We start from the raw sequence: 27,872 nt of genomic DNA on the forward strand, positions 1-27,872 counted from the left end.
CTAAACATTGCCAGGGAAAATTCAAGTTTATCTCTCTCTTATATAAGTATAAGGAGACGATTACCTGAATGGCATTCAAATATTTTTAAGAGAATCATTTAGTTTGTAGAAAGGATGATAGCACAAATACACTATGAATCCATCAAACTCTTCTTGCTCTAATTTATTCTAATGTCAAGAGCTTGCACCAGGATTAATGATTAAATGATAAATGACAAAGAAAAACTAAATGCTGCTGAAAAGAAACAAAAATCATATTTGAATATTGCCTCATGCAAATGTAGATACCAGCTCAATATCATGGAAAAGTATATTAATATGTTTCTCAGACTGACACATTAAAGTTAGTATTCTTCTATGCAACATTCATCATTTTAAAATAAATCATTAGCTCACACACACTATGTATGTGGTGGATTCCTATAAAGAATATAGAAAAATTATTTGGAAATTAGCAAATTGCATTATGAGTGATTGTTAGGAAAGTCCAACTCAAAAGCATGACATGAATTGTAGGAAGTTTTTAATATCAAGAAGTCACATAGATTTCACTTCTTTTCTTGGTTCCTCTCTTGGTCCTTTCCAGATTTTGGTAGCCATGAGACAAGGAAATGGAACTGAGGTCACCAATTCTATCTTCAGGGATTTGCTGCCCAGCATGAGTTTCAGTATGTCCTCTTCATCGTATATCTGGTGATCTATATGACGTCCATACTGGGTAATACTGGAATGATTCTACTCATCAATGACTTCAAACACCCATGCACCTTTTCTTACAACATTTGGCATTTGTTGATACCTGTTACACATCTGCTATCACTCCCAAGATGCTCCAAAACTTCCCAGTAGCAGAGAAATCCATCTCATTTGGAGGTTTCATAATGTAATTTTGGATCTATGCAATATTTGCAACCTGTGACTGTTACCTTCTGGTTGTTATGGCAGTGGACCATTATGTTGCCATCTGTGGGCTTCTTCATTACCTTGTAATCATGTCCCAAAAAGTCTGTATCCAGATGGTAGCTGGTTCATATTTCATAGGATCAATTAATTCCTCTGTACATACAGGCTTTACATTTTCACTGTTCTTCTGTAAGTCCAATCACATAAATCAATTTTACTATGATGTTTCCCCAATCATCACCCTTTCATGCTCCAACATTGATATAAGCATCATGCTATTTCTTGTCTTTATGTGATTCAACCTGATGTTCACTATGTCAGTCGTTACTGTCGTTTATATGTATAACATGGCCACCATCCTAAAGATGACTTCTGCTGCTGGGAGGAAGAAAACCTTCTCCACATGTGCCTCCCACCTGACAGCAGACATCATTTTCTGCATAACCCTCTCTTACATGTACTTAGAGCTTCACTCTGATGATTCCCAGGAGAATATGAAAGTGGCCTCCATATTTCACGGCATTATGATTCCCATGTTGAATCCTTTGATTTACAGCTCGAGAAATAAAGAAGTAAAAGATGCTATAAAAGTGACAGGGAAAAAGTTCTTCAGATTGGATCCAAATTGAAAAATATCAAGTCATCTCATAGTGATGTGCAATCATAATTTAATAATTGAAAATACTAAGCTTTTAAGTGAGATCTACCCCTATCAGTATTAAGATTTTAGAATATGAGAAACATTCAGGACTTCTTGTGTAGCTCATTTCCCTTGGAATATAGTTTGAAAACCTTATACTACTGTAGAGAATGATTTTGAAATTAATATAGCCAAACTTTCAAGTTTGAAAAAATTATTAACTGATTAAATAAATTAACTTCTTCTTTAATGCAGTGCTGGCTATTGAACCTAGGATCTCACACATGTTAAGCAAGCACTCTAACACCAAACTATATCCCTGGTCCTAATAAATGAACTCCTGTTTTATGTGTTTCTTAAAGAGGATGCATCTGAAAAAGTCTTTAATATTGTTGTTATACATTTTGATATGCCTATTTTAAACTATCTGTCATAAAAACAAAACAAAATTACAATAGAGGAGAACATAATCAATGTTGTATAAGCAGCTCCATCAATTAGAACTAAAGAAATCCCTAAGGGAAAATCAAGTTTAGTCCTCTCTTTTTTTATTTTTTGGTCATATCTTGAAAATAGGAAAAACTCTTCTTATTCATCTTTATTTTGTTTTTGTAAAGTAGAGTTTGATAAACCATCTCTTTAGATTATATAAGCAGAAAAGAAGAATCAGACAAGAAAGTGCATAAGTACTGAGGTATTAATACCCTTATCCATCCTTTCTATTTTGTTTTATTCACAAATTGAGAAGCTGACACAGAATTTAGTAAGATAGGATACATACCAGTCTCATCACTGGTAAACAGAACTTGAATCTCTAGCCATATCCCTTTAATGTATAACACTTAGGAAAACAAAACCCAATGCAGAACAAAAGCATTTGCCCCAGTTGAGGCACTATGTCCATGTCCCTCTATCTCTAAAAATAGGAGAAATAAGGGAACCCAGCCTTAAATCTAGAAGGAAAATATAGACTCAGAACCAAGTATCCTATTTGGAAAAATAAAAAAAGGATCAAGCACACATGCATCCTTTGGACAGCAACATAAACAAAAAAGGCTAATACCCTTTTTCCAATTTTCTCCTATCTCATTAGTCAGTTAAACCATTGATAGGATGGAGTTTGCTTCCTTTCTTAATGTTTACACAAGATCCAAATTCATAGGCTGAGCCAGAAACAGTGGAATAGTCAGCCAATCATTACCCAAACATACCAAGGGAATTCAGAAGGTACCAGTCTATTAGCAGCATACATTACAAAAAAGAAATCCCATAATTAGGAAACGCTGGTCTTACATACAGCATTTCTGGTATCCTGCCCATGCTCCACTGTAAGATTGAGAAAAATCTTAATTTTACTCTGAAATTTTGGCAAATCTCTTTCTAGAAATGAAGGATAAGTTTTTATCTTTACCACTCTGGACCAACTCCAGGGAGAGACACATACCTAAGTTTACTACCCTGATATGTCTTCTTATATAAATATTCTTAAATGAAATAGCCATTAGAAACTTTGCTCAACTGGGCTGTGCACAAAAGTGAAATATTTCATAGAGAATTTGTGTTCCAAATGATATCTCTTCAATATTCATAAAGGAAAAATAAGTATACAGAAGACATGCAATAGTAATAAATGAACCCATACCAAACTAAATGATAAAAATAATTTGACATGTTTACTGGGATTAATCAACTTCATATATAGGTACTCTATTTTGTGTTTTTAAAAGAACCCTAAAGACCAAAGAAGACCAGAGCCAATTGTTTTTAGTTTACTTTGCTTCTGCATCATGCACTTCACAGAAACTACAGACTTCTCAGTAGGAGACTTCAGAAAGGGGTATTTTGCTGCTCTTCTCTGAGTAAACCCAAGGGTAGTTTAGGGAGAGAGGGAATCTCTATTTCTGTCACATAGACATTTGTAAATCCCTTTTTATTAACATATAATAGTAACATGGGGATATACATTGTGATATTTATGTGTGTGCTTACACTATATCTTAATTAGATTCACCCCTTCCATCGTTCTCCTTCACCACTCCTCCCCCATTCTTAGAACAATTTCAGTCTTTTAAACCATCATTTGATGAAAGTCAAATAAAAGCTAAATTTGCAAATACATGTAAAAGACAATTTTGCAAACCATTTTAAAACATCAAACCATATATTATCAAATACTGTTTAATTCTATATACATTAGTATCAATAAGAAATAATAGAAAAATGATTAAACCTATCTTTCAAGAAAAGAGAAAATAATTTTATGGAGATAAAGAAGTAATATTTTTGCTTAAATAAAATAAAATTTAATGATAAATATTTAACTGATAAAATTTGTAAATCTAAGATGAGATTCTTTCAAGCAACCATCAATAATTTGGAACAAAAGAGAAAAAGAATAAATTAATTCTACAATCTGAGAATTAACCACAGAACCTGATGGAATCTGTGGTTTTTCTATAAAAACACTGATTATAAAAAGCTACCACAGGAGATATTAAAAAACAACTAGCATGCAAGGAATCAAATAATGAAAATGCAACCTTCTTTCTATACTCCATGACTGATGGAACACTATCATGAACTAGACATATCAATGCAGCGTGAACTAACAGAAAGCATAGCAAAGGGAGGAGTGCTTCAAAATAAATTTTGTAAAAAGATAGCTTTGGCCCAATGCCACTCACCAACATGAACACAAAAATACGAAATAAAAATATCAGTACAAAAAGTCAATTTTTTAAAAATGTGAACTAGGTATGGAAGTACATACCTATAAATTTCAGCTACCCACTCAGGAGACAGAGACAGGAGGGTCATGATTCCAGACCAGTCTGGGCAAAAAGTTAACTCAATCCTATCTCAAAAACAGCTGTAGCAAAGCACCTGTGACTCATGCCTATAATCCTAGCTGCTTGGGAGGCTGAGATTGGGAAAATCATGATTCTAGGCTAACTTGAACAAAAAAAAAGTTCTCAAGTCTGCATCTCCATAGGAAAATTCTAGGTGTGATGGCACAGCTCATCCCAGCTACAGCAGGATGCATAAAAATAGGAGGACTGTGGTCCAGGCTGGCCTGGGCTAAAAGCAAGACCTTGAGTCCTACCTGGGCAAGGTTAGTGCGAGACGCTGCCTGAAAAACAAACTAAATTTGATTGGCCTGGATTGCCTCAAGTGGTAGAGCACTCACCTAGCAAGTGGGAGGCCCTGAGGTCAACCTGTAGTACTGCAAAAACAATAATAAATGAACGAATAATGCACCCAAACCATGTTAGTTTTGCTTTAAAAGAACCAGATATTTCAGAATCATAAAATGTATTAAAATACTACTCTCAATAGATAAATTATTGCATTATTATTCACAATAGCCAGGACACCTATAAACCCTGGTGTTCATCAATAAATGAATGGATAAAGAAAATGTAGGATATATAGATATAAATATATATAGTGCAATATTATTGTCTTTTTAAAAGGAGGGTTATGTGTTCATGGTGATATTACAGTCATGGGGCAGAGATGAATTATGCAAGAAGTAGTATTGATATAATAACTACGTATTTTGGAGGCAGTAAAAGTGCAAATTAAACTCACACACAAAATGAAAATAGACTTATATGGCACAATGATTTAAATATAAAAGTTAAGCTGTAATGACTGTAAAAAGTAGAGAATTTTCTAGACATCTAGAATAAAGGTTTTTATATGACACAGAACACAAACATTATCTACCACATAGAAATCAAAGCACTCTGCATGGCAAAAATAAACAAATGAAATAATTACTATTAAGAACAAATCTTTGCAAGTTTTCTAAAGGAAGGTATTTCACTCAAAATATCAATTTAAAAACAAAATATTTTAAGAAAGTGACATATATAACAGATAATTCACAGAAAATGAAATTTTAATGGTTCTTAGAAACATGAAGAGACATCCAACCTGATTCAAATAAAAAGGCAAATAAACCAAAAATACTATATTTTTCAACTATAATGACAACGTTAGATGAAAGTTCACATCACAATGTCAGAAGGATTTTTAGAAATAGTTACTAGATTTGCAAGAAGTAGTGTAAATGATAAAGCCTCTCTCTGGAGGGCAGAGTGGCAATAACTCACAATTTATCTTTTACTCAGCTTTCACTCCAAAAAAAAGTATTGGTCCTACCAATACTTTCACATTTATGATAACATTGTTCATATTACTAAAAAATTGAAAACTAGGTAAACACCCATAATGCTGAGAATCTGATAAAAACAGATACATGAATGCAGTTATTCAATTATTTAAAAAAAAGTAAGGCTTGTCTTTCTGTACTGATGCAGACATATCTCCCAGGAAAATGCAAATTTCAAAACAGTGTGAAAATTCACTGCCATTTGGAGGGAGTGGAATATATAAGATAAATATCAGTATGTTCTCAAGAACAATGCAAAGCTTGTACAAGGAAAAACCACAAGAGCTGTGGCTGTTGTGAATTACAAGGAGAGAAACCTAAAATTGAAAATCAAGGAATGGAACAGAATTTGGTTTTTATACTATGAACATTTATACTTTTTTGACCATATGAACACCTTGTTATATAACAAAAAATCAATAAAAACTGAAGACAGGGCTTGTTAGGAAAAACGCTGCTCGCAAAGAAAGCTCACGAGAAAAATCCCCATTCAAGAGCAAGGTTTAATGACAGGCTCAAGCTGCTGGGCTGACCAGGGAAAGGTGGCACAGCACTGACTCTGGGCTAGGTGTGGCTTTTATAGAAGAGGAAACTTAAGGAAGCTGGCGCTTGCTCAGGAGTCTCCTTTAGGAGTGGAGCTGTCTTACAGCAAGGGACTTTCTGTTAAGGGTGGAGCTGCCTTTGGGGGTGGAGCTGCCTGGGGAGGCTCCATTTCTCAAGAAGTGAAGCCTGAGATAAAATGGCCACTGATTCACAAAATGGCGACATTATTACTCTATCAGGGATGGAGGAAGGAGTAAAGGAAAGAAAGAGAACATAGAGGAGGAAAGAAAGGAGGGAAGAAAGGAAGGAGGAAGGGAAAGAAGAAGATAGAGGAGAGAGAGAAGGAGGTAGAGGGAGGGAAGGAAGGAAGGAAAAAAAACTTGCTCTCAAAACAGAAGCAAATACTCCCTAATGACAGTAACAGGAAAGTTAATTTTGTCCTCTCTGGAATGCTTGGATTTTTTTCAGTGGGGAATAACAAATGAATGACTGCTTTTCCCATTCCAAGTCAGCCTCTGGAGCCTCAGATTCTCCAGGGAGAGAGTATGGATCCCTTAGGCTCCTGATATAAACCTCCCAATTGAGATGATCCACAAAGAGTTTTGTGGGCAGTCAGCTGGCACTAGTTGCAGTGAGAGAACTTGGGGGCAACTCTGATGTAAGTAAAACAAAGCAAATGATATTTTTAAACAACACTCTCATCATTGCAGCATGCTATTTCATAATATAGATGTAGCACAATTTGTTTAGGCAATAACATATTATACAAGGTTTCAACTGTTACAGTTTGAGGCTACTGCAGGTGACACTTATGAAAATTTGACTACATGTGATGTGAGCATGAGTTTGGGGCAAACGCGTTTTTCTAGGAGCACAAGGATTGAACTTTATGGTAAGTACATATCTAGACTTTAAAGAAGCTACAGTGTTTTCCACACTGTACCATTTTAGATTCTCACCAGTGGTGTATGGGAGGCCTAGTTGAATTACATCTTTGCCAGCATTTTGGTATCATCACTATTTTTATTTTAGCCACAGTGGTAAGTGTGTAGTGAAATGCCATCATGTTTAGTGTAACAATATTGCACTTTTTAGCAATTTTACAATTTGATTCTTAAAATTTTGAGTCTGAGAATTCTTTACATATCCGAGATATGATTTTTTTTCAGATGTGTGTTTGGAAATAATTTCTTCCATTCTGTACAATGCCTTTTTTTTTATTCATTTATTCACATGTGCATACATTGTTTGGATCATTTCCCACCCCCCTGCCTCCCTCCTCCACTCTCTTCCCCCCTCCCCCCCTCGCTTCCAGGCAGAACCTGTTCTGGCCTTATCTCTAATTTTGTTGAAGAGAAGACATAAGCATAATAAGGAAGACAAAGCGTTTTTGCTAGTTGAGTTGAGGATAGCTATACAGAGAGATTCCTAGCATTGCTTTCATGTACAAATGTGTTACAACACAAGTTGATTCATCTCTAACTGATCTTTACACTGGTTCCTGATCCCCTTCTCATGTTAACCTCTGTCACTTTAACATATCTGTATTAGTTCCTCAGGAGTGGGGACATCAAATGCTTTCATGTTTTAAGTTTTCTACCTATTCCCATGCCCTGCCTTTTCATCTTAACTAAGTCTGTAACAGAGCAAATGTTTCATTCTGATGAGGCTCAACTTATTTATTTTTCACCAATCTTGCTTTTTCTGTCATATATAAAAGCTGTTCACTAAGCAGTAGCACCTAAAATTTTTGTCCTTTGTTACCTTCTAAAATTTTCATGGTTTAACATTTTGCATTTAAATGTATGATCCTTTTTTGGTTACTATTTAGATAAGGTGAAATATTTACACTTAGTTGATTTTTCTTATGGATATTCAAATGCTCTATCACCATTATAAAAATGTCTATTGATGGCTTATACATTTTCATCAAAAATCGGCTTATAACTTATGTGTATCTAATTCTGGGTTCTCTATTCTCCTTCATCTCCAAGTCTATCCCTCCAGCAGTATTACCGTGTTGTTTATAACTACCTAACAAATCCTGATAAGAAGTGGAGTTATCCACGGTTTTCATTTTGTTTAGAATTGGGGTAGATTTTCTAACACATTTTTCCTTTTATATAAATTTTAGAATAAGCAGATTGCTATGTAAACAATCTTGCAAGTATCGACAAGAATGTGTTATATCTTTATTCAAATTTAGTGAGGATGGATATTTCATTATATTTAGTCTTCCAACTCATGAGCATGGTGTTTCTATTTAGATCTTTGATATTTTTCATCAGTTTCTAAGTTTCAGCATACTAACTGTACACCAGTTTTGTTAGATTTATGCTTAAACATTTCAAATTTTTCAGTGGCCATAAATGATGTATTTTAATATCTTACCCACATGTCCATTGTTAGCACAGAGATAATATTTTTGTTTTCTGTAATCATCTTGTATTCTGCAACTTTGTTGAATTCACTGATGAGCTTTAGAAGATTTTTGTTGATTCCTAAGGATCTTCTACAAAGATTGTCTCATCACCTACAAATAGTAGCAACTGTATTTTTCCCTTTGTGAAATGTGTAACATTTTCATTTCTTTCATTCCCTCAGCCCTCTGGTGTGTGTAATGGTACTTCTAACATCACACACCTAATGACATTTAGATCATTAGGAGACTGACCTAATGAATGAATTAATCACTCGATGGATTCATAATACATTGCACTTATTGGGATGGGTTAAAAGACAGGATGTGGGGCTTATTTGAAGAAAGTAGGTCACTATGACTACGCCCTTGGAGGCTACATCTTGTCCTAATTCCTTCCTCTATCCTCTCTCTCTGACTCCTGGCCACCATGATGTGAACTGCTTTGTTTTACCACACCCTCCTGCCATGATGGACTAAACTTTCCGAAATCATGAACCAAAATAAATAGTTAAAATAGTGCAGTTATAAGCATGGTTCTTCAGTATCTCTGTTTTATGCTGACTTGGATTCCATTGAGTGTATACCCAGGAAATGGTATAGCATGATCACTCGGTACTTCTGTTTTTAGTTTCATAATGAACTTCCATCCTGAATCCCACAGTGGCTGCACTGTTTTACATTTCCATCAACTGTGTATAAGGGTTCATTTTTCCCCTGCATCTATACCAGCATTTGTTGTTATTTGTTTTCTTGATGATAGCCATTCTGACTGCAATGAGATGGACTCTTAGTGTCATTTTGATTTGCATTTCCTTTATGGCCAAAGATGTTGAACGTTTCTTCATTATTTGTTGAGAAGTGCCTACTCAATTCATTTGCCTGTTTATTGATCTTATTACTTGTCCTTTTGTTGTTATTTTTTGCAGTTTTTATGCTCTTAATATTAGTCTTCTCTCAGAAGAATAAATGGGAAAGATTCCCATTCTGTAGGTTATGTTTTTGTTCTGCTGACTGTTTCCTCTGTCATGCAGAAGCTGTTTAATTGATGCAGTCCCAGCTGTCAATTCTTGCTTTTATTTACTGAGCTATGAGAGTCCTATTCAGGAAATTGCTGCCTAGGCCAATATCTGGAAATGTTTTTCTACAGTTCTCAAAGTTTCATGTCTTATATAAAGGCATTTTATTCATTCTGAACTGATTTTTCTACAGGGTGAAAGATTAAGGTCTGTTTTCAGTCTTCTATATGTGAATATCCATTTATCCCTGTACCATTTGTGGAAGGGCTATCTTTCCTCCAGTGCATGTTTTGATGCCTTTATTGATAATCCATTGGGTGTACATACATGGGCTTTTTCTGGGTCCTCTATTCTATTCCACTGGTCTATGTTTCTGTTCTTATGCCAGTGTCATGCTGGATTTGATAATATGACTTAGTAGTACATTCTTAAGGCCGTTATTGTGATGCCTCCAGCATTACTCATTTTGCCTAGAATTGCTTTGACTACTTAGGGTCTTTCATGCTTCCATATGAACTTTAGGGTTGTTTTCTTCGGTTTATGCAAAGGATGCCATTGGTATTTTGGTAGGGATTGCATTAAATCTATAGATCATTTTCAGTAATATGGTCACTTAAAAAATATTTGTTCTCTTTATTCATGAACATAGAAGGTCTTTCCTCTTCTAGTGTATTTAATTTCTTTCTTTAGTGTTTTATATTTTTCATTATAGAGGTATTTCACTTCCTTGGTTAGGTTTATTCCTAACTGTTTTGGGGGAGGCTAATTTTTTGGAGATTATTGTAAATGGGATTCTTTCCTAATTTGTTATTGGTGGATAGAAAACCTACTGATTTTTCTGTGTTGATTTTATATCCTGCTATTTTCTGATATCATCTCTCAGTTCTAAGAGTCATTTGGTGGGGACATCAGAGTTTCTATATATAGAATCATACCATATTAAGGCTAAGAATGGTGGATAATGTTGGCAATTCCATCACTCAGGAGGCTGAGGCAGGAGGATCCTAAGTTCAAGGCCAGCCTGGACTACATAGAAAGATCTAGCCTCAAAAAATAAACAAACAAACAAAAAAGAATAACATCATCTTCAAACAAGAATAATATAACTTGTTCCTTTCTTATATTTGATCCTGTTGTTTCTTTCTCTTCCCTTATTTCTCTGGCTAAGATTTCAAGTACTACATTGAATAGTAGTATAGATAAGCTAATGACCTATAAGTTATAACCTACAAATTGCTTCTTAGAGGGCTTTCAACCAATCTTTAGTCTTTCATTAGTCCCTTTAACACAGTCACAATGTACCTGTTAATATCATCATTTGGAGGATAGTGTAGTATTAATCTAGTTAATTATATGTTTTCTCCATTTCTGGTTTGGTATTAATCATGTTGGGTCTGATAAGTGAGCAATCACTCACCAATCCTCTTCCAAATAGAAACTTATAGTGTTGCTTTTTCTCCAATAATATATGCCTTTTAATTAAAAAAAACTCCGTTGTGTTATATGACTGAAATATTATTTTAAAACTCTGTTGTAAAAAAATTACTAAATCTCAATGACATATTATGATAGAAATTCCCAATCATATAAAATCTGGTAGAAGGAGGGTATTTCTGGGGACTGCTATGGATTAAACAGACCCCCAAAATTCATGTATTAGAAATGTAATCCCTAATGCAGCAATATTGAGAGGTATACCTAAAGCAAGGTGATAGGGTCTTGAGGATTCTGCTTTCATGAATGAATTAATACTGCTATTGCAAGACAGAGTTAGTTATCCCAAAAATGGTTTGGTTATGAAAACAATTTTGACTCCCATGGCTCCTTTACTCTCACCCTATCTTGCCCTTCCCTCATCTGCCAGGGGATGATACAACAAAAATCCCTTCACAGATGGGCCCCTCCACTGTAGACTTCCCAGCCTCCAGAACTTTCACCAATAATGTATTTTTTCTGTGTATATTAAAAAGTATTATTCTGCTATAGCAACACAAAATGGACTAAGACAGTGACTTCACTCCACACAGTCATTCTGCAACCTATCCTGACGTGAACCTCAATAGTAATACAAGGAAGGTCACCAGAGTTAACAAATAAAAACACAAGATGCCAGTTAAAATATAAATTTCAGATACATAGTATTTTTAACTACTTCCCATGGAATATTTTAGAGTTGTTTCTACTAAAAATTATGTTGCACATTTAAAGTTCAAATTTCAGTGTCCATATTATATCTGGCAACCCTAACATGATTTTCAAAGTCTCTCTGAATGTTAATTCCCTGCTAACAGATAAGGAAGAAAAGGAGTAGAAATACACATGAATCCAGTTTGCATTGTCATAGGAACATATACTACATTTCTCCATGTTCCACTGAGCAAAACTGATCTTAAAACCATATACACCCAGGTTTGATTGGAAGTATGATGTATGTCTATTCCAAAAAAAAGGACACATGTATTGATGAACAGCAGGCTGACACCTGCTATAACAAGAATACATGATGTATTACTCCACAATGAAAAGTGCTAGGCAATACGGAAGGATGTTAAGAAAAAACATGCATGAAGAAAAATCACAAGAAAACATCCTGTACAGATATCTTAAACAAAAATACCTCTTTTCAGAAATGGAGAGCAGGAAGGTAAAACAGCTCCTGTCTGGGGGTTGGTGCCAGTGGAAGGAGAGAAGATATAAAGGGTGAAGGAGGCTGAATGTAGTGGAAATATTAGGTACTCATGTATGAAAATGGAAAAGTGAGACATGTTGAAACTAATCCAGGAATGGGGTGAGGGTGAATAAGGGAGAATGATGGAGGGGTTCAATTCAACTATGGTATATTGTAAGAACTTTTATAAATGTCACAAAGTAACCCCAGTACAACAATAATATAATTAAACAAAAGAAAAATCATGCATGAGTGCATCTCGACTGTATGCTAAAATGTACAGAAGTACTATAACTCAGGAAGAGAAAAGAAAGATTTTTAAATAAGCTATAATTATACATTAATAAAATTACTAACATGTGAGTTTTACTTAAGCTAGAAAGTGAGGCCATAACTAAAGGAAAAGTGATGCTTGGAATACGCGAGTTTATCTTCCTCTTATGTACTTGAAATGAGCAGATTATGTGGTACATGAAGTGAACTCCTCTGCTTAGAGTGGTGAAAGGACATTAGTATCAACATGCAGTGAAGGATCAAAATTGTGTGGATCATGGGCATTTCTCAGAAAATTCCTCTTGAATTAATTCTTGCAAATCAAGAAATTCAATCAGGATTAAATTATTAAAATGATGAATGCCAAAAACAAAAAAAGATGAAGGCTGCTGAAAATGTACAAAAATCTTATCTGAATATTGCCTCATGAAATATACATACCTGTTTAATATAGTAGAAAAGTATCCTGATCCAGGTTTCTTAGAATCACACATTAAAATTCAGTGTTCTTGTATGAAATATTCTTCATTTTAAATTGAATCTATGGCTCAAATTTACTGTTTATGTGGTACCTCCTTTCAAGATTACTTTATTTTTAAAATTATATGAAAAGATCCCCCCCCCACCGTTGAGTTCATGTCAGGAAAAGCTAAATTAAAAAAAATACAGGGAACATAAAACGTTTTTTTTTTTTTTTCATTTCAAGAAGTCACAAGGAAGCAGGGCACCTGGCAGTGCAATCCTAGCTACTTGAGAAGCCGCATTTGAGAGGTTTGAGGGTCGTGACTTGAGGCCAGCCTGGACAAAATGTTTACAAGGCCCCCTCTCAACCAAGAGCTGGGCATGGTGGTGCGTGCCTGTCATCCCAAGCTCATGGGGGGCTAAGATCAGTTGGATTGTGGTTATAGACCAACCTGGGAATGATGTCTGCAAGACCCTATCCACAGAAAAAGTTGGGTATGGTACTGCTCTCCTGTCATCTCAGCTAGAGCAGGAAGTCTCAAATAGGAAGCCAGGGACTGGAGGTGTGGCTCGAGCAGTAGAGCACCTGCTTTGCAAGCATGAAACCCAGAGTTCAAATCCCAGTCCTGCCAAAATAAACAAATAAATAAATAAAATAGGAAGCCAGGCAGGTCTAGGCACAAAGTGAGACCCAGTCTCTAGAAAGCCTGGGCATGGCTCAAGCAGTACAGCCCCTGCCTAGTGAGCACAAAGCCTTGAGTTGGAACACTGGTACCACAAAAAATAAAATAATAACAAAGAGAAGGTTCAGGGCGTGACTCAACTGGCAGAATACCTTGAAGCCAAGTGAGAGGCCCTCAGTTTAAGTGCTAGTGCCAAAAAAAAAGTCACAAAAATTTCTTGGTCCTGTCCAGATCCTGGTAGCCATGACAAGAGGAAATGGCAGTGACGTCACTGAATTCTACCTTCTGGGATTTGCTGCCCAACAAGAGTTTCACTATGTCCTCTTCATTGTATTTCTTGTGATCTACATGACGTCCATGGTTGGTAATACTGGAATAATCCTACTCATCAACACAGACTCCAGACTTCAAACACTCATGTACTTTTTCTTACAACATTTGTCTTTTGTTGATATCTGTTATCACTCCCAAGACGTTGCAAAACTTCATAGCAGCAGACAAATCCATCTCATTTGGAGGATGTGTAGCACAATTACTGATCTATGTAATTTTTGCAACCAGTGACTGTTACCTCCTGGCAGCTATAGCAGTAGACCATTATGTAGCCATCTGTAAGCCACTTCACTATCTTATAATTATGTCCCAAATGGTAGCTGGTTCATACCTCATAAGATCTATAAATTCCTTTGTATACCAGGCTTTACATTTTCACTCTCCTTCTGTAAATCCAACCACATTAATCACTTTTACTACGATGTTCCCCCTATTATCACCCTTTCATGCTCCAGCATTGATTTAAACATCATGCTACTTTTTATCTTTGTGGAATTTAATTTGATGTTCACTGTGTCAGTAGTTACTGTCTCTTACATATACATCATGGCCATCATCCTAAAGATGTCTTCTTCTGCTGGGAGAAAGAAAACCTTCTCCACATGTGCCTCCCACCTAACAGCAGTCACCATTTTCTATGGAACCCTCTCTTACATGTACTTAGAGCCTCATTCTGATTCCCAGGAGAATATGAAAGTGGCCTCCATATTTTATGGCATTGTGATTCCCATGTTGAACCCTTTGACCTACAGCTTGAGAAACAAGAAGGTAAAAGATGCTATAAAAGTGACAGGCAAAAAGCTCTTTAGATTACATCTGAATTGTTAAAATTCAACATATCAAAACATCTCACAGAGGTTGATTACCACAGTTAATCAGAAACAAAACAGTCAGCTTTTAAATCAGGTCTTTCCTTAAGATCTGGGGACATATTCTAAACCTCTCCTGAAACACATTTTTCCAGAAATATAGTTTGAAAAACATATCTTATTTTCCTTGTGGAAAAGACTTGATGAAGAATATTGACAATGTTAAAAAGAGAGCTCCTTATGGTGGCACACATCTATAATCCCACGTAATTGAGAGACAGAGTTGGAAGGATCTCAGTTTGGAGACAGCTCCAAAGAAAAGTTAGCAAACCCCATCTTAATCAATAAGATAGTTGTGGTGGTGCACTAGAGATCCCAGATAAGCAGGAGGCAATAAGTAGGGAAAAAGCTGACTCTAGGCAAAAAAAATGTGAGATCCTACCTGAAAAAATGACTAAAACAAGAAGGTGAGGGCATAGTAAAATACCTGCCTAGCAAGCATGAGGCCCTGATTTCAAATCCCAGTACCACTAAATACACACACACACACACACACACACACACACACAGTGAAAAAGTGTGTATAAACCTTATAAGGTATTACTTCAGTATTATTTGATATACTTTTAATGACTAGAAATATCCTTACATGTGAGTAATCATATTAAAATTGAAGTTTATTATTTCCCCAATCTTAAACAAGTTGGCTAAATTGTCTATAAAGAAGTCCTTTGTAAATTCTGTTCCAATGACTACACAATTCTGAGTGTGAAATAAATGTATTGCTACTCACACTTCTACCCAGTGGACACATATTTGTTATATTCCTTGGCATCAAAAACATTTCTGTCATTTGTTGCCCTCTTCATTCTCATTCCATTCCTTTCTTGTCTATGGAAAGGAAACTCCTGCAAACAGTTTCCATCTACAGTAAAGATCTTCACTGTATAGTGAAGAAATAAACTTACCTAAAGAAAGACCTGAAGCTCAATGTGGGTGTGATAATGCACAACTGTAATCCTACCACTCTGGAGAAGGAGGCAAAAGGATTGCCAGTTTGAGACCATCCCAGGCATCATAGAGAGACTCTATCTCAAAAAAAAAAGAATAAAAATAAAAAACAAGAAAAACGATCTAGCCTTTGTCCTTAGCTACTTGGAGGTAACTCTACACTAATAAAACTCTGCCTGATAGAAATGTGACATTTGACTGGAGGCTACAGCCACTGATGGTCCAACAAAATGATTTTTATTGGGAATTTGGGGATATTCTAGAACAAATTTAAAGTCCAAAAGAACTGAAAACTGAGGTATTTTCTGTTCCTCCATGTATGGCTTAGATTTAAAGATCAGCATGTCATCAAGCCCTAATACAAACTTGGGACACCACAGACTCATGTGACCTTCTAGGTTTGGTGATCATCTATGAATGTCTCCCTAACTAATTTCAAGAGAGTAATGCACTGTGAATATGGGGGAAGTTTCTTATTTGGATACCTCCAAACCTTGCTCTAAGCATCTCTACCTTAGGCTGGTTCTAATTTTTTCCTGTGTTTTAAAAAACTCTACTCAAATGTCCAATGTCTTCTTTATGTCTTAGATACTTTACCTCCTATAATAAATACCAATTAACAAGATGGTATATAAAAACAGAAATTTCTTTCTCATAATTAAAGGCTACAAATCAAAAACTCAAACAGCTGGCATGAATCTGGTGAGGGTGCTGGTCTTCTCAAGATGAGCAGCATCTCATTATGCCTTCGCCCAGCAGAAAAAGGAATAGGGGGCACCAGGAACCAATTCAGGATGGTTTCATCCTCCTGACTTAATTACTACCCAGTGAGTTAGGGTTTCAACACATGAACTTTAGGGAGACACTAGTATTCACTGCACTCCCAGCCCTGTTAAATTATCTTTCTTGCATGCACAATGCATTCACACCATTTCAACAATTCTAAAAGTCTTTATGCATTCCACCATCAACCCTGAGGTCTAAAATCCAAAGCTTCATCCAAATATCTTCCAGATAATAGATGGATGAGATTCATGGTATGATTTCTTGTGGGGCAAAATACTTTTTCAAAGTGCAAACTTTTGAAACAAGAAAAGTAATGAGCTTCCAAAATACAATGGTAAAACAGGTATAGGATGGACAATCCTACTTGGAAAAAAAACATAAATTATAAGGGGCCAGGCTCAGTGGCTTAAATCTATAATCCCAGATACTTGGGAGGTGGATATCAGGAGACTGTTGTTCAAAGCCAGTCAAAAAAAAAGTTAGTGAGACCCCCATCTCCACCAATAGCTGGGCATGGTGGCATGTACCTGTCATTCCAGCTAGATGAGAAGTATTACAGGAGGATCATGATCCAAGACATAAAGGCAACAGTCTATCCCAAAAACTCTAAAGCAAAAAGTGATGAGGGAATGGCACAAGTGGTAGAGTTCCTGTGTGGCAAGAACAAGTCCCTGAGTACAGCCCCCAGTCCACCCAATAGATATAGAGTTATCCACAATGTGATTCTCTGCCTTAGTCCTATCCAGGATCCTATTATAGTTGGGGCTGGCTCACACCCCAAGGATCCATCCAGACAGCCTCACCACCACAGCTCCTATGGCTATAACACTTTGAGATGTGGAAGAATATTCTTCCCACCAACCTATGCCCATGAAGGGACTAGAAGCCTGGATAACTTCTGAATTTTCTTCATGGGTCTTCTTCCCTTCTTCTGAAGAACAACACATTTGACCATCAGTAATTTCATGGTTCAATACTGTAGGGACTAAGAAGTCCAACAGTCTTCCTTCAATTTGTCCCCTGTTCTGCCTTTCATTTACTCCTGTGGCTTATCGCTCGAATAATCCCATCTCACTTCCCGGCTTTTGTTGAGATGACTGATTAAGTCCCTGGTTCATATTTATAATAATCTCTTTATCAATCAGTCACTTGGCCACACCCTTAGTATCCTCTTTCAACATGCTTTCTCATGTGTTGCAGAATGGGTAGGTTGAGGGTTTCCCAAATCTTTAAGTTCTGATTCCTTTCATTTATCAATTCCATCTTCAAATCATTTTGATATTTTCACATATGACTACAAACACTTAGGAGAATCCAAACCACTTCTGCATCACTTTGTTCAGAAACCACTTTTCTTATGCTGCTTTACACAAAACACTAGAACATGATTACAAGTAAACCAAGTTATTTGCCATTTTATAACAAAGATTTCCTTTTCCTCAGTGTCTAATAACACATCCCTCATTTCCATCTGTGACCTCCTCAGAAGCATTTTTACCAGCCATATTTCTACCAATGACCTATCCATGCTTAATTAGGTATTCTCTAAGAAAATGAAAACTATCTCTATAACTCTTTTTCTGCGCTCTCATGTGAATCCTTCCTAAAGTGCTGATCACGTTAATCTGTGCTTTTTCTATAATCCACCCTAAGATTTCTCAGCCTCTACCTATTACACAGATCCAGTATGTTTCAGTGTTTGGTATATATCAATTTCTGCTGTAGAGGGGGTAACTTGTAAATGGGCAAGTACATGTTTACATGCTTCCTAATTTGCCTGCCTTTTCCTTTTTCTCCTGTTTTTAAAAGATATGTGGTGCCTGGAGCTATAGTAGACATGTTGGATTATGAGGCAACAAACAACTCATAAATGTGCTAGTCTTGACTCCCAATTATTACTCTGAAGGAAAAATCATTCATATGTTAAAGCCAAATAAGTTGGATTTGTTCTATTAACAGTTGAACACATTCCAAACTGCAATATTGGTCATGTAATAAGAAATATTGAATGTCAATTCATCAATCTTTTACAATAACTTCTCTTCATATGGTTGATATTTATGCAAAAAGCTATATATTCACTGAATTTACCTTCCTCCTTTCAAATTGATTAGAAGTTTGATCAGAGCAGTTTTTATAAGGAAACATAATTCAAAGTCTCCTATTCAAATAAGATGAAACAAAAGTGTCTATAAATCTACTTAGTGGAAACATTGGCAAAAATACAAACAGGCAATATACTGAAGAGTAGAATAGCAAAATTCTAAGAACAACATTAAAAATGATCCAACTACTTTATAGTTAGAAAAATATAAAAAATAGTAAACCACAACACACTTATTTTCTTAGGCAAAATATATAGAAATATATCATTTTGATGAGCATTGTCATGGAAATTCCCATAAACAATTAGCACCAATGTACACTAGTATATTCATTCTCAAAAGTGTACTGGCAGTACTTGGTCAAATTAAATATGTGCAGCACACCCTCAAACTTCACTTTTGTTGCTATGAATATAAAACAGATAAATTTTCATATTGAGTAACTTGGACTAAAAGCAAGTTGTAGGCAATTTTCTACTCATCATTACAAGGCAGCACAGATGGACAACATGAATCAACAATTCAAGTATGGTTTGTGGACCAGTATCATACCTTGGACTCTATGTTATAATCAGTTATGATGATATCAGTATAGGAAGTGAGCTTGTACATTTCGAACTACTAATGAATTTTGTTAAGTTCTGAAAACATTTCATTTTTTATAAAATTTTGATTTGAAGCATTAAAAAATTTAAGAACAAAAAGAACTCCTGCCACACAATCTTTGTTAGACATATCTATAGAATACTGTGTGTGTGACCATGAATCCATGATAGTCAAAGCAGAGTTGGTATGGAGGGAAAAGGGATAAAATGAAATTATGGAAATAAGTTTGGAAAACATCATATAGCTTAATAGGTAACTTGTTTTCAGATACAATAATTGATGGAGTAAATACTAATTTCAAAAAATATTTTGAGCTTAATGGAAAGTATAACTAGATAAAAAGCATATTTTCATATTCTTTAATGAAAGATTTATGAAATGATCTTCAGCAGCTAAGAACACAGAGAATATTCAATGGCAATTTCTCCAAAACATAAGTGAAGTTATGTAAGTTGAGTACCAATTCTAAACTCCAAGTCAAGTATGTCATAGAAATTGCTCTCTGAACCCTTACCAAAGCAAGTGTTATACCATTTCCAAGTGCTGAATTAGTCTAAAAAATCACAATAGTCTTGCTTTGTCCATTAATGTTTCTTTCTTACTTTTCAGCTGATATTTAATTTTTACTAACCATGGAACAAAACGATGGTACTGAAGTCACTGAACTCATTCTTCTGGGACTTGATAGTCAACACAAGTTTTGGCATATCTTCCTTATGGTATTTTTACTGACCTATGCAGCCACCACTGCAGAGAATATTGGCCTGATTCAACTTATCAAGGTTGAATTTTTCCTTCACATTCTTATGCACTTTTGCCTCCAATATTTGGCTTTTGTTTATCTCTGTTATGTATGCCACTGATATTACACCCGACATGTTACAGAATTTTGTGAGATCAAAAACATCCATCTCATAAGAATGAATATAGAACATCTAAACCTGTTTAAATCACCATAGAGAGGAAATAAGGTAGAAAGGATAAAAATAGGGAGGATGAACCAATTCAGGATATAATACATATACACATGGAAATGTCATAATGAAACTGTGGAACTGTCTTAAATAAGCAGAAATGTCTTTTGATAAAAATGAAAAACAGGAAATAAAAAGGGCCCTGTCTGGGGGTTGGTAACAGTGGGAGGGAGGAGGATATAGAAAAGGAGTGAAGGAGGGTGAATATGGTAGAAATATTACATACTCATGTATGAAAATGGGAAAATAAAACCTAGTGAAACTATTCCAGGAATGTGGGGAGGGAGATAAAGGATAATGATAGAGGGGATGAGTTCCATTATGATACATTGTAAGAACTTTTGTAAATGACACAATGTACCCCCAGTACTACAATAATATGATAATATAAATAATAAATAAATAATTAGTCTTCATCATAGGATTTATAATGCAATCATTTGTCTATGACTCTTTTGTAACCAGTGACAGCTTCATCCTGGCTATGGTGGTGGACCATTATGTGGGCTCTGTAACCCACTGTACTATCCAGTCATCAAGTCCCAGAAACTCTGCATTCAGATGCTGGTTGGTTCATATGTCATGGGCTTTTTAAATGCATTCTGTTGACACAGGTTTTACTTTCTCATTGAAATTTTGCAAGTTCAATGAAATTAATTACTTTTTCTGTAGTGTTCCTCCAGTATTTGCCTTATCGTGCTCTAATATTGGGTTCCATATCATGTTATGAACAGTCTTTGTTGGGTTTAACTTAGCACTCATTCTGTTGGTTGTCATCTTTTCCTACACATATGTCCTGGCTACCCTCTTGAGGATGATCTGTAGGAAGGTAAGGCCTATAAGAAGGAAAAAGGCCCTCTCCACATGTGCATCTCACCTGACAGCTGTCACCATTTTCTATGGGACTCTTTATTACATGTATGTACACAGTGGGACCTATAGGTCTCAAGAGTAGGAGAAAATAGCATCTGTTCTCTGTGGTATTATCCTCATGTGAAACTTCCTCACCTATACCCCAAGAAACCAACCTGTGATAGCAACCCTAAAACACATAGGAAATAAAGCCATCTAGCTTGAAACATGATTTCTCTGTCAACAGGATTCAAGAAAGAAAACATGGCTCTCTAATTTCTCAACTTTAGAAGATGTAGCAAATGTTTCTGACAACTAAAGGCATTCCTTAATTGTCAATAACAACTAACTAAAAAAGATTTTAAATGATTAACTATATGAACATCTTTTTTAAATTCAGAGCTGGTAATTAAACTCAGGGCCTTGTATATGCTAAACAAGTGCTTTAATTCTGAACTGTGTACATTCCCAGCTCTTATATGTGCACTTCTAAATTACAAGTTTTTAAAGAGAAGCACCTGAGAAAACTCTAGCTATTCTTCTTATACATTTCATTATTATTAATTAGCATACACTAATAACAGAGGGAAACTTCATTGTGGTAACCCTATCAGGCATGCAGTGCACTTTGAACAAGTTTTACTCCTCTCCTTTACTTTATTTTTTTATTTTTTTTTTTTGAATTTTTTTTTTCATTTTTCTTTTATTATTCATATGTGCATACAAGGCTTGGTTTATTTCTCCCCCCTGACCCCACCCCCTCTCTTACCACCCACTCCACCCCCTCCCGCTCCCCCCCTCAATACCCAGCAGAAACTATTTTGCCCTTATCTCTAATTTTGTTGTAGAGAGAGTATAAGCAATAATAGGAAGGAACAAGGGGTTTTGCTGGTTGAGATAAGGATAGCTATACAGGGCATTGACTCACATTGATTTCCTGTGCGTGGGTGTTACCTTCTAGGTTAATTCTTTTTAATCTAACCTTTTCTCTAGTTCCTGGTCTCCTTTTCCTATTGGCCTCAGTTGCTTTAAGGTATCTGCTTTAGTTTCTCTGCATTAGGGGCAACAAATGCTAGCTAGTTTTTTAGGTGTCTTACCTATCCTCACCCCTCCCTTGTGTGCTCTCGCTTTTATCATGTGCTCATAGTCCAATCCCCTTGTTGTGTTTGCCCTTGATCTAATGTCCACATATGAGGGAGAACATACGATTTTTGGTCTTTTGAGCCAGGCTAACCTCACTCAGAATGATGTTCTCCAATTCCATCCATTTACCAGCGAATGATAACATTTCGTTCTTCTTCATGGCTGCATAAAATTCCATTGTGTATAGATACCACATTTTCTTAATCCATTCGTCAGTGCTGGGGCATCTTGGCTGTTTCCATAACTTGGCTATTGTGAATAGTGCCGCAATAAACATGGATGTGCAGGTGCCTCTGGAGTAACAGTCTTTTGGGTATATCCCCAAGAGTGGTATTGCTGGATCAAATGGTAGATCGATGTCCACCTTTTTAAGTAGCCTCCAAATTTTTTTCCAGAGTGGTTGTACTAGTCTACATTCCCACCAACAGTGTAAGAGGGTTCCTTTTTCCCCGCATCCTCGCCAACACCTGTTGTTGGTGGTGTTGCTGATGATGGCTATTCTAACAGGGGTGAGGTGGAATCTTAGTGTGGTTTTAATTTGCATTTCCTTTATTGCTAGAGATGGTGAGCATTTTTTCATGTGTTTTCTGGCCATTTGAATTTCTTCTTTTGAGAAAGTTCTGTTTAGTTCACATGCCCATTTCTTTATTAGTTCATTAGTTTTGGGAGAATTTAGTTTTTTAAGTTCCCTGTATATTCTGGTTATCAGTCCTTTGTCTGATGTATAGTTGGCAAATATTTTCTCCCACTCTGTGGGTGTTCTCTTCAGTTTAGAGACCATTTCTTTTGATGAACAGAAGCTTTTTAGTTTTATGAGGTCCCATTTATCTATGCTATCTCTTAGTTGCTGTGCTGCTGGGGTTTCATTGAGAAAGTTCTTACCTATACCTACTAACTCCAGAGTATTTCCTACTCTTTCTTGTATCAACTTAAGAGTTTGGGGTCTGATATTCAGATCCTTGATCCATTTTGAGTTAATCTTGGTATAGGGTGATATACATGGATCTAGTTTCAGTTTTTTGCAGACTGCTAACCAGTTTTCCCAGCAGTTTTTGTTGAAGAGGCTGCTATTTCTCCATCGTATATTTTTAGCTCCTTTGTCAAAGATAAGTTGCTTATAGTTGTGTGGCTTCATATCTGGATCCTCTATTCTGTTCCACTGGTCTTCATGTCTGTTTTTGTGCCAGTACCATGCTGTTTTTATTGTTATTGCTTTGTAATATAGTTTGAAGTCAGGTATTGTGATACCTCCTGCATTGTTCTTTTGACTGAGTATTGCCTTGGCTATTCGTGGCCTCTTGTGTTTCCATATAAATTTAACAGTAGATTTTTCAATCTCTTTGATGAATGTCATTGGAATTTTGATGGGAATTGCATTAAACATGTAGATTACTTTTGGGAGTATAGACATTTTTACTATGTTGATTCTACCAATCCATGAGCATGGGAGATCTCTCCACTTTCTATAGTCTTCCTCAATCTCTTTCTTCAGAAGTGTATAGTTTTCCTTGTAGAGGTCTTTCACATCTTTTGTTAGGTTTACACCTAGGTATTTGATTTTTTTTGAGGCTATTGTAAATGGAATTGTTTTCATACATTCTTTTTCCATTTGCTCATTGTTAGTGTATAGAAATGCTAATGATTTTTCTATGTTGATTTTATATCCTGCTACCTTGCTATAGCTATTGATGATGTCTAGAAGCTTCTGAGTAGAGTTTTTTGGGTCTTTAAGGTATAGGATCATGTCATCTGCAAATAGGGATATTTTGACAGTTTCTTTACCTATTTGTATTCCTTTTATTCCTTCTTCTTGCCTAATTGCTCTGACTAGGAATTCCAGTACTATGTTGAATAGGAGTGGAGATAGTGGGCATCCTTGTCTGGTTCCTGATTTTAGAGGGAATGGTTTTAATTTTTCTCCGTTAAGTATAATGCTGGCTGTAGGTTTGTCATATATAGCTTTTATAATGTTGAGGAACTTTCCTTCTATTCCTAGTTTTCTTAGAGCTTTTATCATGAAATGATGTTGGATCTTATCAAAGGCTTTTTCTGCATCTATTGAGATGATCAAGTGGTTTTTGTCTTTGCTTCTGTTAATGTGGTTTATTACGTTTATTGATTTTCGTATGTTGAACCACCCCTGCATCCCTGGGATGAAGCCTACCTGGTCGTGGTGAATAATCTTTTTGATGTGTTGCTGAATTCGATTTGCCATTATTTTGTTGAGGATTTTTGCATCAATGTTCATTAAGGAGATTGGCCTATAGTTCTCCTTTTTGGAGGTGTCTTTGCCTGGTTTTGGGATAAGTGTAATACTGGCTTCATAAAATGTGTTTGGCAGTTTTCCTTCCCTTTCTATGTCATGGAACAGTTTAAGGAGGGTTGGTATCAGTTCTTCTTTAAAGGTCTGATAGAATTCAGCAGAGAATCCATCAGGTCCTGGACTTTTCTTTTTGGGGAGAGTCTTGATTGCTGCTTCAATTTCATTTTGTGTTATAGGTCTATTCAGGTGATTAATTTCCTCTTGGTTCAGTTTTGGATGATCATATGTATCTAGAAATCTGTCCATTTCTTTTAGATTTTCAAATTTATTTGAATATAGGTTCTCAAAGTAGTCTCTGATGATTTCCTGGACTTCCATGGTGTTTGTTGTTATCTCCCCTTTTGCATTCCTGATTCTACTAATTTGGGTTTTTTCTCTCCTCATTTTAGTCAGGTTTGCCAGGGGTCTATCGATCTTGTTTATTTTTTCAAAGAACCAACTTTTTGTTTCATTAATTCTTTGTATGGTTTTTTTGGTTTCTATTTCGTTGATTTCAGCTCTTATTTTTATTATTTCTCTCCTTCTATTTGTTTTGGGATTTGCTTGTTCTTGTTTTTCTAGGAGTTTGAGATGTATCATTAGGTCATTGATTTGGGATCTTTCAATCTTTTTAATATATGCACTCATGGCTATAAACTTTCCTCTCAAGACTGCCTTAGCTGTGTCCCATAGGTTCTGGTAGGTTGTGTTTTCATTTTCATTGACTTCTAGGAACTTTTTAATTTCCTCTTTTATTGCATCGATGATCCATTCTTCATTAAGTAATGAGTTATTTAGTTTCCAGCTGTTTGCATGTTTTTTGTCTTTACTTTTGTTGTTGAGTTCTACTTTTACTGCATTGTGGTCAGATAGTATGCATGGTATTATTTCTATTTTCTTATATTTGCTGAGGCTTGCTTTGTGCCCTAGGATATGATCTATTTTGGAGAAGGTTCCATGGGCTGCTGAGAAGAATGTATATTGTGTAGAGGTTGGATGAAATGTTCTGTAGACATCTACTAGGTCCACTTGATCTATTGCATATTTTAGATCTTGGATTTCTTTATTGAGTTTTTGTTTGGATGACCTATCTATTGATGATAATGGAGTGTTAAAGTCTCCCACAACCACTGTGTTGGCATTTATATATGCTTTTAGGTCTTTCAGGGTATGTTTGATGAAATTGGGTGCGTTGACATTGGGTGCGTACAGATTGATGATTATTATTTCCTTTTGGTCTATTTCCCCTTTTATTAGTATGGAATGTCCTTCTTTATCTCGTTTGATCAATGTAGGTTTGAAGTCTACTTTGTCAGAGATAAGTATTGCTACTCCTGCTTGTTTTCGGGGGCCATTGGCTTGGTAAATCTTCTTCCAGCCTTTCATCCTAAGCATATGCTTATTTCTGTCAGTGAGATGAGTCTCCTGTAAGCAACAAATTGTTGGATCTTCTTTTTTAATCCATTTTGTCAAATGGTGTCTTTTGATGGGTGAATTAAGTCCATTAACATTAAGTGTTAGTACTGATAGGTATGTGGTGATTCCTACCATTTAGTTATCTTAGTTGTTTGAAGGTTTGATTGTGTGTATCTAACTTGATGTTACTCTCTACTGTCTTGCTTTTTCTTATCCTGTGGTTTGGTGCTGCCTGCCTTTTCATGGTTAAGTTGGGTGTCACTTTCTGTGTGCAGGATCCCTTGCAGAATCTTTTGTAATGGTGGCTTTGTGGTCACATATTGTTTTAGTTTCTGCTTATCATGGAAGACTTTTATTGCTCCATCTATTTTGAATGATAGCTTTGCCGGGTAGAGTATCCTGGGGTTGAAGTTATTTTCATTCAGTGCCCGGAAGATCTCACCCCACGCTCTTCTTGCTTTTAATGTTTCTGTTGAGAAGTCTGCTGTGATTTTGATGGGTTTACCTTTGTATGTTACTTGTTTTTTCTCTCTTGCAGCCTTCAATATTCTTTCCTTAGTTTCTGAACTTGTTGTTTTAATGATGATATGTCGTGGAGTAGTTCTATTTTGATCTGGTCTGTTTGGTGTCCTGGAGGCCTCTTGCATTTGTATGGGAATATCTTTCTCTAGATTTGGGAAATTTTCCGTTATTATTTTGTTGAATATATTACGCATTCCCTTCGCTTGCACCTCTTCTCCTTCTTCGATGCCCATGATTCTCAAGTTTGGTCTTTTGATGGAGTCGGTGAGTTCTTGCATTTTCTTTTCACAGGTCTTGAGTTGTTTAATTAGTAGTTCTTCAGTTTTTCCTTTAATTAGCATTTCATCTTCAAGTTCTGAGATTCTGTCTTCTGTTTGTTCTATTCTGCTGGATTGGCCTTCCGTTTTGTTTTGCAGTTCTGTTTCGTTCTTTTTTCTGAGGTTTTCCATATCCTGGCTGTTTTCTTCTTTATTGTTGTCTATTTTTGTCCTGAGTTCATTTATCCATTTATTCATTGTGTTCTCTCTTTCATTTTGGTGTTTATACAGTGCTTCTATGGTTTCCTTTATTTCTTCTTTTGCTTTTTCAAATTCTCTATTTTTATTGTCTTGGAGTTTCTTGAGTGTCTCCTGTACATTTTGGTTGACCCTATCCAGTATCATCTCTATAAAATTCTCATTGAGTACTTGTAGTATGTCTTCTTTTAAATTATTCTTGTAGGCTTCATTGGGTCCTTTGGCATAGTTTGTCTTCATTTTGTTGGAGTCTGGCTCTGAGTTTCTGTTCTCTTCATTCCCCTCTGGTTCCTGTACTAATTTTTTGCTGTGGGGAAACTGGTTTCCTTGTTTTTTCTGTCTTCCTGTCATTGTCCTTGGTGTTGTTACTGTCCCTGTACTGTGTGTAATTAAGTATTTTCTAGCTTGTAATAATAACAATGGTAATATTGAGAATGGAAGAGTGAGCTGAGATGGAAAGCAAGAAGTTAAAGAAAAGGGGAAAACAAATATACAGACAAGAGGGAGAAAGCAGAACAAGGTATCAGACAAGAGAGTTTCAAAGGTATAAACAGGGAGTGTTAGTGTACTAATCGACAGTAAGCTGAACAGACAATAGAGTGACAGAGAGAGGATTGAAAATCAAAGATAAAAAAAATAAAAAATAAGTATATGAAAGTAATATCTATTTATAAAAATGAATTAAAATAAAATGGAAAATAGAAAATTAAA

At 35.8% G+C, this 27,872-nt stretch overlaps 3 pseudogenes; all 3 read left to right on the plus strand.

The window, feature by feature from the left end:
- The first annotated feature begins 598 nt into the window (after nucleotides 1-598).
- Nucleotides 599-1,532, plus strand: LOC141418626 (olfactory receptor 5AK2-like; annotated as a pseudogene).
- A 12,498-nt stretch (nucleotides 1,533-14,030) lies between these two features.
- LOC109701596 (olfactory receptor 5AK2-like) lies at nucleotides 14,031-14,948 on the plus strand (annotated as a pseudogene).
- Nucleotides 14,949-19,340: 4,392 nt separating this feature from the next.
- On the plus strand, nucleotides 19,341-21,408 carry LOC141418635 (olfactory receptor 5AK2-like; annotated as a pseudogene).
- The last annotated feature ends 6,464 nt before the right edge of the window (nucleotides 21,409-27,872 follow it).

Source organism: Castor canadensis, chromosome 1 (assembly GCF_047511655.1).
Source record: "Castor canadensis chromosome 1, mCasCan1.hap1v2, whole genome shotgun sequence".
Classification (NCBI taxonomy): domain Eukaryota; kingdom Metazoa; phylum Chordata; class Mammalia; order Rodentia; family Castoridae; genus Castor; species Castor canadensis.